The 13838-nt window shown below is 41.0% G+C and overlaps 1 protein-coding gene across 2 annotated transcripts in view; it reads left to right on the top strand.

The window, feature by feature from the left end:
* Positions 1-13838, top strand: part of ZNF521 (zinc finger protein 521) — a 236265-nt gene that overhangs the window by 81323 nt on the left and 141104 nt on the right. The gene's annotated exons all lie outside the window — the stretch shown is intronic.

Below are 13838 nucleotides of genomic sequence, written 5' to 3'. Positions count from 1 at the left end.
CAAAGACATAGTTTCGGTGCGTTTATTAGGGCCCTGCTGTAGAAGCGAGGAACAATAAACCATCTTTTTTAAGTTAAGAGATCTTGGAACAGGCCGCTCTAATAAATCCTGGGTTTTAGAAGTGAGGTACGTGCTGCAGTGCTGAAGTTGTTTATTCATCTGGAATGTATTAGGATCTTGATTAATACGAAGACATCTGCAATTTTACATAAGAAACAGAGCGGGCAGTTTGGCAATCGCAAATGGAAATTGGGAGAGGAGAGCCAAACCTGTGCAGAGTCGCTGTCTAGTCCTCGTTGCCACTGATGTTGATACTAACAATTCTTATAGTGGTTAAAAATATACGTACTGCTAAAATGTTTCAATATGAAGGGCCCAGCAGCCAATTTTTCAAGAAACACACTTCTTTCAAAACTGGTAGCTTTTCAGACATCTCTATAAAGCAAAAAGCAGCCTTTGTGTGCTTAATCTGATCTCCCAGGTCTCACACTGGTGCCTGACAGTAGTAATGCTTTTGAAGTTAAAGAATTTACACAGATACAAGACCAGTGTAAGGTAATATCAAGAATCAGCCTGTATCTCTCCAAAATGCAACAGCATAATCTTCTTTAGAGAAGTAGAATGCCAGTCAGAGTCAGATCTTCTGTATGAATGGTATCTTAAAGTTGAGGATTAAAATATTGAACAAGCAAACTGGACAGAAAAGAAAAAAAGAAAAAAAAAAAAAAAGAAAGAAAGAAAAAAGGAGCTGATGTTAAGTAAGGGTGATGACTGAATGAAAGCCTGGGAGTTTTGGGGGGATTTGTTTTCTTAGGTAGAGCATTTAGCTATGCAAGTACATAATTTGGTGGAGAAAATAGAACTGTTGTCAGCAGAGTTTGTACAAATTGGTTCCCAGTTAGATTGGGAAGGCCAACAAGGAGAGCATTAATAGATCAATTTCAGGAAGTCACATGCATTGCTAGTAATCCATAAAAGGACAACTTCTGAACAATTGGAAGTCTTGCTACAAAAAAAATGTTGATAATGTGACTGAAATAATAGATCAGCACTTCTTTCAGTAGAAAAGGGCAAGTTAATTCTTGCCAGAATGGTTGGGAATACAGAAAATATCCAGTGTTTAGCGCTGAAAACTTGAGCAAAGCAATTTGATCTTCTTGGCACTGAGAGTTTTCAGTCAACCTGCAGGGACTGGTGAAAAGATGAGAGGGGCTACAGGGACACATCTGAAAGTTTTCTTGAGTCAGCAATAAAGCAAGACTTCAGTAAGTTCGTAAAATGGAGAGGACACAGGAATCATTCTGATCATTTTGCAAGCCATCTATCTCCCTTTCATGACTCCATAAATATTTGTGGCAACTCTTAATAAGGAAATGTAGGATTAGCGAAACAATGCGTGTTGGTTAGCCTTCGAGGCAGTTACATCTGGAAGTGAGGAGCCATGCCATATGATCGTGCAGCTCTTTACAGACCATCTGCAAGTACTTCTTGGACCTATGACAGGCCCATTACGTGCAGTTCAAGAAGTTGATCTCACTACACCTGAACACAGTGAGACTTCACATCCAGCAGTATAAGGAGCCACTGTGGAGCTTATTTTAGCTGAACTGTAGAAGAAATAGAGTTTGTCTGTTAGTGTTACCAGAAATGTTGTTCTTATGTCTTTATTTCCTACACAGTATTGTTGGAGCAGGAGTTGTACCCTGTGTGAGCTGCTTCCAGCCCATCGGCTAATGGGGACGGAATTGGAGGCGCTCAGTTCCCACGTGGAGCTTGCACCTTCAGAGCTCATCTGCAGGATCTTATATCTGCTCAGCTTACAGCCTTTTCTGGAAAAGTGGCTTGAAAAATAGCTGTTTGTGTCTTTCTTGTTTAGAATTAGTTATCGATGTAATTTACATCTCAGGGTCTTCAAGGCAATTTGTGGAAGCAGATATATCTTTCTTACTGGGTATGCCTTTATATATGTATAAAAATATACTATTTTTCATTTATATGCCAGCTTTCCAAATAGTCACTTCAAGATGCATTTTGTATATGCAAGTTAGTGGTTAGGCATTCATATTTGGTTTTTAAAAGTTCCATGAAGATAGTTTAAATTAAAATCACGGAGTGCTTTGAGTGAATGGGTATACTTATCTGTGAAAAGTAAGACATTCCTGAGATACAAAGACTTTTTTAAAAGTAACTTACCAAAGAGAAGGAACTGTCACAGTGGTGTATAAACAGGACAGATGGAGATAGCCCCTTGAGGCTATGGGACTTGAGTTAATAAACCTTGAAAAGTTACAATATTTTTTGTTTTGTATTTTCCTCATGAACCCAAGTAATATAGCTCATTTGTTTTGAATATTACCACTGGACTCACAGGCAATAAGTTTGGTTTTCTTAAACCCTACATCTAACCAGATCCAGACCAAATCTAAAATAGCAGTCCAATTAAACTTAATAGTGAGATGCCATTGGCTTCACTAAAGCCAGAACTTTATTTTGAGATTGTGGATCTTAGCGTATTGCATTATTTGGTAACGCAAGTCAAATGAAACAACCAGGTGTTCATAAGATTGGCCAACTCTTTTTCTGCTAGTCTCAGTATCTACTGTATGTGCCTGCTAATATTTTGTTGATACAAAAAACTCACTAGAAGTTCAGTGTGTTCAGTACAGCAGAAGTTCATCATGGCTACTGCACACAGAATATTAGCTCTCAGATAAACAGCTTAACGTGATGTGGGGAAGAGGAGGAATGTAACTGAGCTTGCTACACCTCACTGAATCAGAGTATTTCAGGGGCTGGAAGGGACCTCAAGAGATCATCCAGTGCAGCCCGCCACCGAGTGCAGGTTGGCCACAAGGGCACACTGCTGGCTCATGGCCAACCTGCTGTCCATTAAGACCCCCAGATCCCTCTCTGCAGAGTTCCCCTCCAGCAGGTCATCCCCTGACCTGTACTGATGCATGTGGTTATTCCGCCACAGATGCAAGACAAACCCCAGTGTTATATTCTTCACCACATGTTAGTAGGCACTCATGATGAAGTTAGGTTGGCATTACAGATTATTTTTGCCTCATACAGAATAATCTGAGCTGATGCAAACTACCCCTTTGGCAGAACACACATTTCCACTTGTGAAGGAAGTCTGCAAATGAAACGATCTCAGTGGCAATTATTTTCTGTCAAGTAGAGACAGAGATCTGGAAATTTTCTTTGGAAATGGAGTGATCCAATGTAGGGATGGTAATCTTGGACTAAAGTAGCAGACACTAGAGCCAAGGAACAAAAGCCAAGCATTTATGTAGAAAAAATGGCGAGCACAACCTTTCTGCAGCCATCCCACTTTTTAAGTAGCAGGCTCAGTATTGTACCTCTGCCTTTTAAAATCCAGGCTCCTGACTGAATAAAACTGAGAAAACAGATCCTGCTGTAATAAAAACACATGTAAAATTCCTGGAAATGTTTCCTGTTACAGGCTGCCTGCTTAGCTTAGACTGCCTGCACACTGATAGAGTCAGCAATTGTTTGCTCTGATATTGTTCATATCCCTTTTTTATGAGTAAGATGAAGATCAGACCAGAAGGTTATCCGTCACCTTTGCAGCCACGTTAGGATCAGAAAGAATAAAAAAATTGTTTTCATTGTATTTCAGGTAGTTTTGATTGGGTTTACGCCCACGTGTTTATGCCCACGACATAAAAAGCCACAAAATACTCATTTTATTTATTTATTTTTCCTGTCATGGTAGAAGCTAGAGCTGAGCTTTTGCTTTGGGATTGATACAGAGTGGTCCAAAAAATGTCCTGCTGGCCAAATCCAGTCCACAGCGTGATTCTGCCTGGATTAAAATTTTTTGAAGTGACCCTGTGTTGGGACTATAATTTGGCAGGAGCAGGGTATGCTGGCTCCATGTGATGCTTAGGATGCTCCTAGGGCACCCTTCATCCCCAGCTCACAGCTCCTCAGGCTGCCTCTGTGTCCATGTTGGAGGTGAAGGCTCTTTACCCAGTGGGTCTGGAGCCAGGCCTGGGAAAGTGCCCCAAAACTGGCATCTAGAGCATTTAAATGGTTGGGCCATCTTGGCAAGTGGTCAGTACCTTATTCCAAGATGAATATTTACTTTTTTTCAACAAGAGAGTCTTCTGTTATGTCTTCTCTGTCTTCCTGGGACACAAGAGACCAGGGCAACTGCAGGTTGCAGTTCCATTTTATAAAACGTAGTGTTTTAATTTGGTCTGCTGTAAGTTATGTTTGCTGTTAGGAAGTCTACAGTACATTTTCAGGCATGTAATTCATGTTGAAAGTAGTCATATTTTAGAAGAGTAAATCTGGTTGTAGCACAAAGCATACAAGACTAAGGAGAAAGGGGAGAAAGAATACTTTGATGATATACACTGAGAGGCTGCCTACTTAATGGGCTTGAAGTAAAGAAGACAGGAAGCTTTTTGGGATGTGGAGACACATTTTGAGGCTAGTACAGGATACAAGCCAGGAGCATTATTGACCAACATCATGATGTTCTTTCCCCAGCAAGAAGGGCCATGATTCCCCATCTTCCCCAGTGAAGAATGTCCAGCTCATGTGAACAGTTTGTGTACTTATCTTGGATGTAGACCATTCTCCAGTCATCTGGGATGGACTACTGTAATGTGCTCCTAAATGTTTTCCTTGAAATTGATCTGGAGCTTCTTTGGGATAGAAAGCTAATATGTTAAAAAATAGAGTCCAGTGAGTGTAGCTGTTCAAATTTTAATCCCCCAGTTCCTGGGTAAAAGCCTCACGCTCCATGTCCCTGCCTGGCAGTAGCTCACAGTTGGCCATGGCTGTCTTCCTCTCCCTGGGCTGAGGCAGACGTGGGCCGAAGGCGAGTCTTTCTTGTCCTCGGTTGTGCAGCTCCCTGCCAGAGCCCCTTGCTGGCTGCCTTTAAGGCAAGCTGCAAGCCCTGTTTATTTCAGTTGGCCTATCCATGACTGTTTTATGGGCTCCCTACCTTTGTTTTTGCATCTGCTACCCTTTTGTTTTTCTCTTTACTCTAACTAGTCAGGAATTGAGTATTTGGGGGCTGGCAGGTCCCTTTTGAATTCTGTGTGTATAGCATATTGTAACATGCTATTAGATTTTGCTTTCTACTTTTACTGTTTTGCATTTGGCTCTTTGTGCTGCTCGGCTTGCAATTGGTGCTTTAGAAAAGATCAAATAAATACATAATCGTGTCAAATCTAATTTTGTCTAAGAGAGTTAAATCCAGTATCCAAATATAGAAGAGTGTGTTTATGGTGAAACTTAGTACTGAGAGAATTAGAAAGAAAGCTCCAATTAGAAAGAAAGCTGATGCCATGCCGTTTGCAATGCCATGTTTTCTTTAAAAGAAAACTTCCACTGTAATTAGCAGGAAAGTACAGCCTAACGGGCAGTGCATTACCTAACACAGAGCCCGCTATTCAGTCCTAGGAATAGATCGTGCTTTTATATGCTCCTCTGGAGACCGCTGGTACTGTGAAGTCCAGTATCAGCAAAACAGAAGTCAAAACATGCGCGCAGTCAGGAAATCTTGTACAATGGATGATAAATAGTGATTTGCTTCATTGGCCACTTCAGGAGGAAGTGTGTGAATGTAATCGTGGAATACAATGGCCTCTGCTTCTGCCGTCAAATACTTGGAATGAGTTGTCTGTCATCCACCCGCTCAGAAGGATTCAGCTGTTACATGCACACATCAACCCATGTAGATTATGTTGTTACTTGCATTATGATGGCTACCAAGGGATCAACAAAAGTTCAGGTCTTTGTTCTAGAAACTGCCTAGGAATCAGCAAAAAAACGTGCTTTACCTCATGTTGAGATAAGTCTGATAGTGTTGACCAGGGGAATGGAACAAACAAGTAGGAGGAAAAGGAAGCAGCAGCTAAGTGTGGTGCAAGAAGTAAGGGGCTGAGTTCAAATGTTGTCATCAGAAAGTGGTTTATGGGCACCAATACAGAGGAGTGAACCCAGAGATCCTGACACTTTGTTGAGCATTGGGAATCCATGAAGTTACATATCATCTATCCAAGGAAGTTCCACTTGTAAAATACTGTCAAAGCTGAAGATATTCAGGGCAGCTTGGTTCTGCAAAACAGTAAAATTATTAATCACTCGACTAAGCCACATTAATCAGTGCAGCTAGTAGCAAAGTTATTAATCAGTTTGATGATCTGAGCAATCTTGCAAAGAAATGAGCCTACTCGGAATTTTCAGAGAAAATTCAGAGAAAAGACAATGCGTAACAAAATGACTGGAAACAGTTCTAAAACTCTCCAAAACCAACCTTATCTCTCACCTCACTATTTCTGTTTCACCCATCTCCAACAAGATGGGTGAAACAGATGGGAAGATGTGGCTAGGGTCTTTGAGATCTCAAGAAGCCTCAGGTGATTAGAGTGAATAACCTGGGGTGTGAAGTGCAGCTGCACACTAAACTGAGGAAGAATAAAATGCATAGTGAACAAAGTTTGACCAGTATACTTTGGTTCTGGAAATGATAAATAATAATAGCTAGTGGCAGCTGAGTGCTTTATGACAAGAACAAGATGACAGTAACTAACTTGTCCCAGATGAAGAACAAAATCTATTTTTTGTAAATACAAGGATGGCTAATTGAAAACTTGTGAGCATCAACAATTCAGAAATACAGAGAAGGGCCTTTTTATTAGCAGCTAATGGCCTTTCCACTCACTCAGAATGCACACTGGCTGTGTGCTCTCTCTAAGGAGTGGAAGGCTTGGCTGTCTTCAAATGTGGGTACTTTTTGTGGCTCAGCAGAGTCAGAACTTTCAGAAGCTATGGAAAAGGTTCTGCCTTGGACAGACCACCGCTTTCTATAGCAGGTTGATGACACAGGCTATTGAGTCCTTACAGAGAATTGTTTGTCTTCTGGTTTTAGACGGCTTTAATTCCTCCAAATTGCTCCTTGAATAATAGGAAAAAGGCAATTTGAATTTCAGTGACAGATTGGACATAACAGGTTGCAACTATTAGGTCTAATTTTACCATACTGAGAAATAAAATTGCCTAAACATAAACATCGATCACTGATGCAGTAAATTAATTTGTACAGAAAAAGTAGTTTAACTGCAGTGCACATTAAACATAGAAAATTTTCAAAATTACAGCTCTCTGAATTAATTTGTACACTTGTTTACTTGTTAAAAGCAAAGCATAACTTGTTTTTCTTTTTTTTTTCCTTCCTCATTGTGACTTCAAATTGTGAAAAGCAAGAACAGTCATTCAGGTTGTCCAGAAAAGAACAAGAGACAGCTCTGCAGCTGTGGATGTAACCTAAGTTCTTTTTTCTTGCTGCTGTCTCTGAACACATTAATAGAATTACTAAAGACCTCTTTGAAATACTGTTTAATTCTAGCAAGCAAATTCAGCATTTTAATCGGCCTGAGTTATGTTTTGTTAAGAATTGGTGGTGAGAAGTAATTAGAAAATTTTACGATTTGGTTCGGCGATGAGTTTACATTCAAGTGTGTCCTCAGGCTTATTTAAACTGTTGAAATCTTCCAAAGTGTTTCATAAAAAATGTCACATGCATCTTCCTATTTCTCCTGCCGTATCTTTTCCAAAAATCTGCACGTGCTACTACCCCAAATTCTAATACGGTGCCTAGAGACTTACCATAGATGCCGGCCAACTTTTCTTAATTCTGGCAACTGCTATTTGTAATATGTTTACTGTTTTATAAAGTGAAAAATAGCATGCTTTTCTTATTTTAAGCCTCAGCTATAATGCTAGTGTCCGTGTGCAAGCACAAATGCATATGTAAGCTTTATAAAGGTAGCCTGAGTCACAGCGGAACAGGATCTGCCAATGTGGCTTATTTTGATGGTATCTGGTGTCTACTGTTTTCAAGGACAGTAGTTCGATTCAAACACAGTTCTGATAAGTGGCAGGTTTTCATGTCTTTAATGCCCTGACAAGGGCATCACTCTCAAGAGAGGGAGGTGAAACCATTTGGATGAGAATTTCTTCCCCTCTCCTTTGTGCTGACACACCAAGATAATGGACAATTAATAGCGAACCTTCTCTGCAGGGAAAGTCTAGGGTTATCACTAATACAAAAGTGCTCGGGAAGTGTTTGGATATGAAGGGGAGAGAGAAAAAATAGGCATAAAAACTACAGTGCAGGACCAGTGCAAAGCTTAACGTGCAGGTACAGGTTTTTTTCACCTGAAATTATGGTGAATGATTTGTCAGTAGCAGCAGCTGCAACTTTTTAGACCTGGTTCACTGCTCTTGACATCAAGCAAAGGATAAGAAGAATCTTGCCATTTATATCCTTTCTGCAGGTGAGAAGGCTGGTTGCTATTTCCTGGAGATACCAGCTGGCAGGGCTGGCTGCTCTTAGTGTGTATGTCTTGTTGTAAAGTTTACTGCAGCAGGATATGGAGGACAGGTCTAAACAAACCACTTCTTCACCTTTGCTTCTGCTCCCCCAACAACATTTTAGGCTCACCTTCAGCCTCGCTGTTCCCATTTGTATTGCATGGGGATTATTTTCCTTTCCTGACCCTCGGCATGTACATTTCCCCGTGCTTGGAGGAAGGTTGCTTTCTACATGGCAAGTCTGTACAGCCCACAGTTTTTGCTTTGCTGTTCAATCCCAGCAAGACTCAGTCGCTCCTGGAACAGTCAGCAGCCCCCAAGTCACCTGGAGAAGGAGTTGCTGGAGGTTGAAAGTCAACAGGCAAACTGCCTTGGGGATGATTATGGCAGCCACTTATGCACTGTACCTCTGTACCAGATCTAGTGATTGATGCTGTGACTGTGTGCCTCTGCTGTCCAAGTAAACAGAGCAAAGGCGTACAATGTTTCCTGAAGTTAGACAAACCAAAGATTAGCCTAAACTGAGCGTGGAACAGGTTAACTGATTTTTCTCTACCCTAAGCTTTCATTTGTCCCTAGCAGCACTGAGCTGTCAATACACCGTACAGCTACTGATAAGTATGGGTTCTCCTCAGCCTGGAGAGATCTGTCTGATAAGATAAGATGGCCTTAAAAAAGAGAGAGAGAGAGAAAGTACGTTAACTGCTTTGACTGCAAAATACCCCCTGGTAGCCAGAGATAAGACACCTTGAGCTGCTCAGAAGACCTTAGACAGGATGTAAATGAAGCCAGTAGGAAAAAAAAAATCATTTCAAATCCAGCCACTGTTCTGCTCTACTCTTATTTCCAGCCCTGACAGCAGAAGGCTTAATTTACTGTATTTCACACCGAGCTTCCATTCTACACTGAGGAAGCTACAAAGGATTGTTTTAGATATATGCTTTGACAAAGCAGAGATCTCTTTATTTCTGGAGAGGCCTCTATTTCAGACAGTTCATCATGAGTTTCAGCAGGCTTTGATGAGTGGAAATTATACAGAGAGGAAGGAAAATGCTGCCTTCTTCAAAGAATCTCGCCATCTTCCATAAGTAAATTGCCCTGTTAAGCCTTTATTACCATTAAAGAGCTGAATGAAGCATATGTATATTAAATGCAACCCTCACCTTGCAAAATTCCAGAAGGATGGACTGGTGACCCACAAGATAGAAAGGCAGGTGGTAGATGTGATATTTACAGGTGACAGCTTTATAGTAGCATTTGGTCTCCTGACTATTCTCAAATGGGAAATTTGTCATATCCTACTTATGGGCGAGAGCACCTATTATTCAGTGAAAGCCACACATGCTAACCTGTGCCTATTGTATGCTGAGAGACGGCTGTATTGCCTGGCACTGCGATTTGCCTATAGTGAATCGTAGAATCATTACAGTTGGAAAAGACCACTGAGATCGTCTAGTCCGACCAGAGAAAGGGTACCAGAGACATGCTGCTCCAAGGTGACAGTACTGCCTGACAGTAAGCATTTTTGTGCCATTCTGAGCACCAACTTAGCTTAAAAACCAAGGTTATCTTTGCTCGGGGACATCACTTTGAACAGCTGTGTGGCACATCTGCACTAACAGCCAGAGCTGGGAAAAAAAAAAAAAAAAAAAGAAAGCCTAAGATGTGATGTAAGTGAACTATAAGAAGCTAACCAGAAATTGTTATCCAAAAGCAACCTCTCTGGGTCCTCCAGAGTTGGTCAGTGCCTTTTTTTTGTACCAAAAGTTTGTCAGGTATCTGTGGCTTGGCAGTCTCTGTGAACCACCCTATACTGAGCATCTGGGTGCCCATCACCTTTAATCAGCCTGCTGCTGAGCTCAGGGCACAGCAGGCACTTACAGTAGAAAGTGCTGTGTTCCTGGCTTCCCTATATAGGGGCCAAGTAGTTCGAGTACTAAATGGCATGAGGCCTAGATTCATTCCCTCAGCATCCTGAGGGGATTCGAAGCCCCGTTTCCTGCCTCTAAGCAGAAGGTCCTTGGATCTGCAGGGGTCTCTTCCCATGGAAGCTGGGCTCACTGGAGCAAAGAGCACCATATTCATAGGGCTGGTGGGAGCACATTTGAGAAAGGACTGTTAACCTACTGCGAATTACACTCAGTGCTGGGGCTCTTGCAGTCTGGAACTTGCACTTAGGTTTATTTTTGTTTTTCATCCAGCCACTCTTTAATGTATAAAGAGCCCAGTCCTCTCCTTTCCCAGCTGCATGCCCAAGCTGCGAGGTTGCAGACCTTTTCCTGCTTCCCCTCGGGGCCCCATGAATTCTGCTTTCTTTGCTTCTTAGGCTCCTGGAGACACCCAAGTCCCTTTGCAGATCTAGGTCCAGGAGTTTTCACCTGTGTAAATAAGACCGCCACCACATCTCTGTCATTTGAAGAAATAAGCAGTTCTGTGTTTATTTACTGTATTTCATTCTAGCACACTGTAAAATAACACCGCTATGTTTTTGAAAGCGTTAAGTGACAGCCTTGCTTTCTCTTGATCTTCATTCCCTTTTACTTTCCATTTCCTATAAAAAATGTTGCAGTCTCTTTCCCTGGGCTTCTTTCAGATGCGATTATTTACTCCTTTCTTTCTTCTCACCTCACATTCCTTTCTTTTTGCTTCCCACCCCTTGCCTTTTTTTTTTTTTTTTTTTCTTTGTCCTACTTTAGCCCCCATCCAAAATGTATCTTGCTGCTGTATTTCTGGTCTTGAGGCAATGAAGCAATGAATTGGGATGGTTAAAATAGAGGCACAGGTGGGAGGGACAGGCGCAGGCTGAGTGTGAGGTGCATCCCCCCCAGTCCCTGCAGACTTTCATGATTAAACTCTAGATTAACAGAAAGAAGGGCGATATTCAAATGAGAACCCAAGGTGGTGCTTGGCATCTCACGGGTTTCTGCCTGCAAATGCTGCTCAGGGGCTCCATCTTTTGTCTGAGCCTCCAGCTACGGAGGTTTTGACAGGCTGCCCATCTCCTCTCAAGGCCTGGGGGCTGGGTAGAAACGGGGGCTTGGAAGACAGCTTTGAAGCAGGGGCTCAGTCAGCTTTTAGGGTGTGAGCCTCTGGATTATTTGATTTTGAAAAGGAAGGAAAGAAAGGAATGCTTTGCTGACACCGGACACACGCCTTATGCTGTGACCTGTGAAAGAAAGCAGCAGCCTATTCATTTTAATACCCGTATGCCATTGGAGAGTTACCTTTATGACCAAAACCATGGTATAGGGTCTCAGAGGCTTCAATGTACTTCTGCAGCTATCAGAAGGAGCTGCGGTTCAGGGAAAAATTGAAAGGACAGAGTTTCTTGGTCTTGTCGATGGGGGAGAGCATGACCCACTGAAAGCAGAACGCATGAGAAATTACTGGTGTCCAGTGAGGAGTCTGAACTCTTGTCCTCTAGTCGTGTGTTCTTCTTAGTAAGCAGCACAAATACTGTTATCAGCACATATTATAATGATTATTTTCTACTACAGTACTGATTAACCGAATCCCTACTTTTGGTACACGAGGTCGTTAACATGCAGATTCTTAGGAGACCACCGTTATGTGCACGTTTGCTAGAATATTTCAATAGGTTTTCTGCTCTCCAATTAGCTTGATTCTAAATGTAATTATTCTCAGGGTGATTTTTCCTGACCCTAGCTAGATGGAACAAGCCTGGTGGTCTCTGACTCATACCGTACAAACAAACAAACAACTACTAAGAGAAACAGCAACTGAACAGCGGAAGAAGTACAGTGTAAATGTGTTTGTCACATTGAAGCAGTGGACAAATGAGCTAATTTGAATCGCTTAGTGCTTGTACAGTCACAACAAAACAACCCCTGTAAATTAATTGTGTGACATGTGATTCCCAATTATGTAAAGCAGTATAATAAGCTTTGAGGATGGTGACTGCCATTAGTTATATGTAGAGGACTGTGGAAAATTACTTATTCTTTGCCTTGAGAGGCACAAAGTACAGGCTTCCTCAAACAAACGGAGGGTAGGTAGGTAGCTCTGTGTTCTCCTAGTTGCAAATTGGGTTTTGTGTGTCATCTGAAAGGTGAAGCAAGATGCGAACTGCTTATATTTCCTTTAATTTGGCTGTAGAAGACGGAAATCATTGGGCTCCGTCTGTTCAAATGATCTTTAAGCAACAACTGAGGCAAACATTTACGCTCCTCTTTACATATGTAATAGTAATATATCTTGTGAAGAAGACATAATGGAACTGGAGGCTTAGGTTACCTTAGGAGAGCGATACAGGAATGTTAACTACTTGTCTAAGCACTAAAGGCATTTTATTAAAGCAAGCAGGTTTTTTCCTGGGAGGTATTAAAGCATCTTATTTGTTATTTCTCGGAGCTGCCTTTCTTATGAAATTTAACATGGGGAAACCTCCCTACCAGCTGTCTGGGTTTTGTTGATCAGGAACCCCTGTATGTTCTTGCTCCAGCCAGTAATCTTAACTGTTAATGCATTTAATTGGTATTCCCAAAGTAGTTTTGAAATATTGATAGATTTTAAAAACATCTGTAAATTATAAATAATTTTTAAAGTTCACGTTTCTCTTTTGAATGCCCATTACAGAGTATTACTTTTCAAGCCATTTAATAAGTTATGAGACAAATGAGGGAGTTTAATGTGGGGTCACCGATGTGAAAAAAATGTGATGGTTATATTAAAGTTACAGTTTGGAGTTTTTCCAAAACTGTGTGTCTTTCTATAGAAATAAACAAATGGAGAATATGATATAATGATATATATTTTATTTAGAGTTACTTTAAGGGTAGGTATTCTCTGCAAATTCTATTAAAATCTTCAAAATCATAGTTTCTTTTAGTGGCCTGTATGTTAGGACCTAGCTGAAGCCATGTTAATGCCTAAATGCTATGCTTTGATCTTGTTACTTAGATATATTCCACACACTGCACCATATTGTTTTATTTCAGTAATATCCAACCTCTTCATTTTCCATTTGTTCACACCTGCATATTCCCTTAAGATTGCTTATCTCATTTTCAAGGTAGCCCTGTAGACAATTAGTGTGATAGTAATATAAAATGTGTCCAGCACTAAAACCTGAAACAGCCATTACAAGTAAACTATATGATATATAATAACCGCTCCACTCAATTACCTGCAGAAAAATGCAAAGATTCAAAGCTGTGGAGATCTATCATACATCCAGTTAACTGACCTACCTATCTGCTGCTTAGTCCTTCCTTTGCTACCATTTGAATTCTATCTTGTGGTTTGTTATTGGGTAAAATGGCAAAGCTGTATGTGGTCCATTCAAACATTTCAATATGTATATGAGCACAGCTGCTTGTATACAGTTTTGTGTGGACAACTCTTTGGCTGATGGGGAGAAAATAAGTAACATCTACACCACGATTCAATGCGTACATGTGCTATACACAGTCATCAATCTATTGCATGTGAAGGATGTATTATAAGATGTGTTCATG

Source organism: Lagopus leucura, unplaced genomic scaffold (assembly GCF_019238085.1).
Source record: "Lagopus leucura isolate 7727_CA_CO unplaced genomic scaffold, USGS_WTPT01 Super-Scaffold_100002, whole genome shotgun sequence".
NCBI classification, from domain to species: Eukaryota; Metazoa; Chordata; class Aves; order Galliformes; family Phasianidae; genus Lagopus; species Lagopus leucura.
The sequence above is the reverse complement of the archived record's forward strand: the minus strand, read 5'-3'. Positions and strand labels throughout refer to the sequence as shown.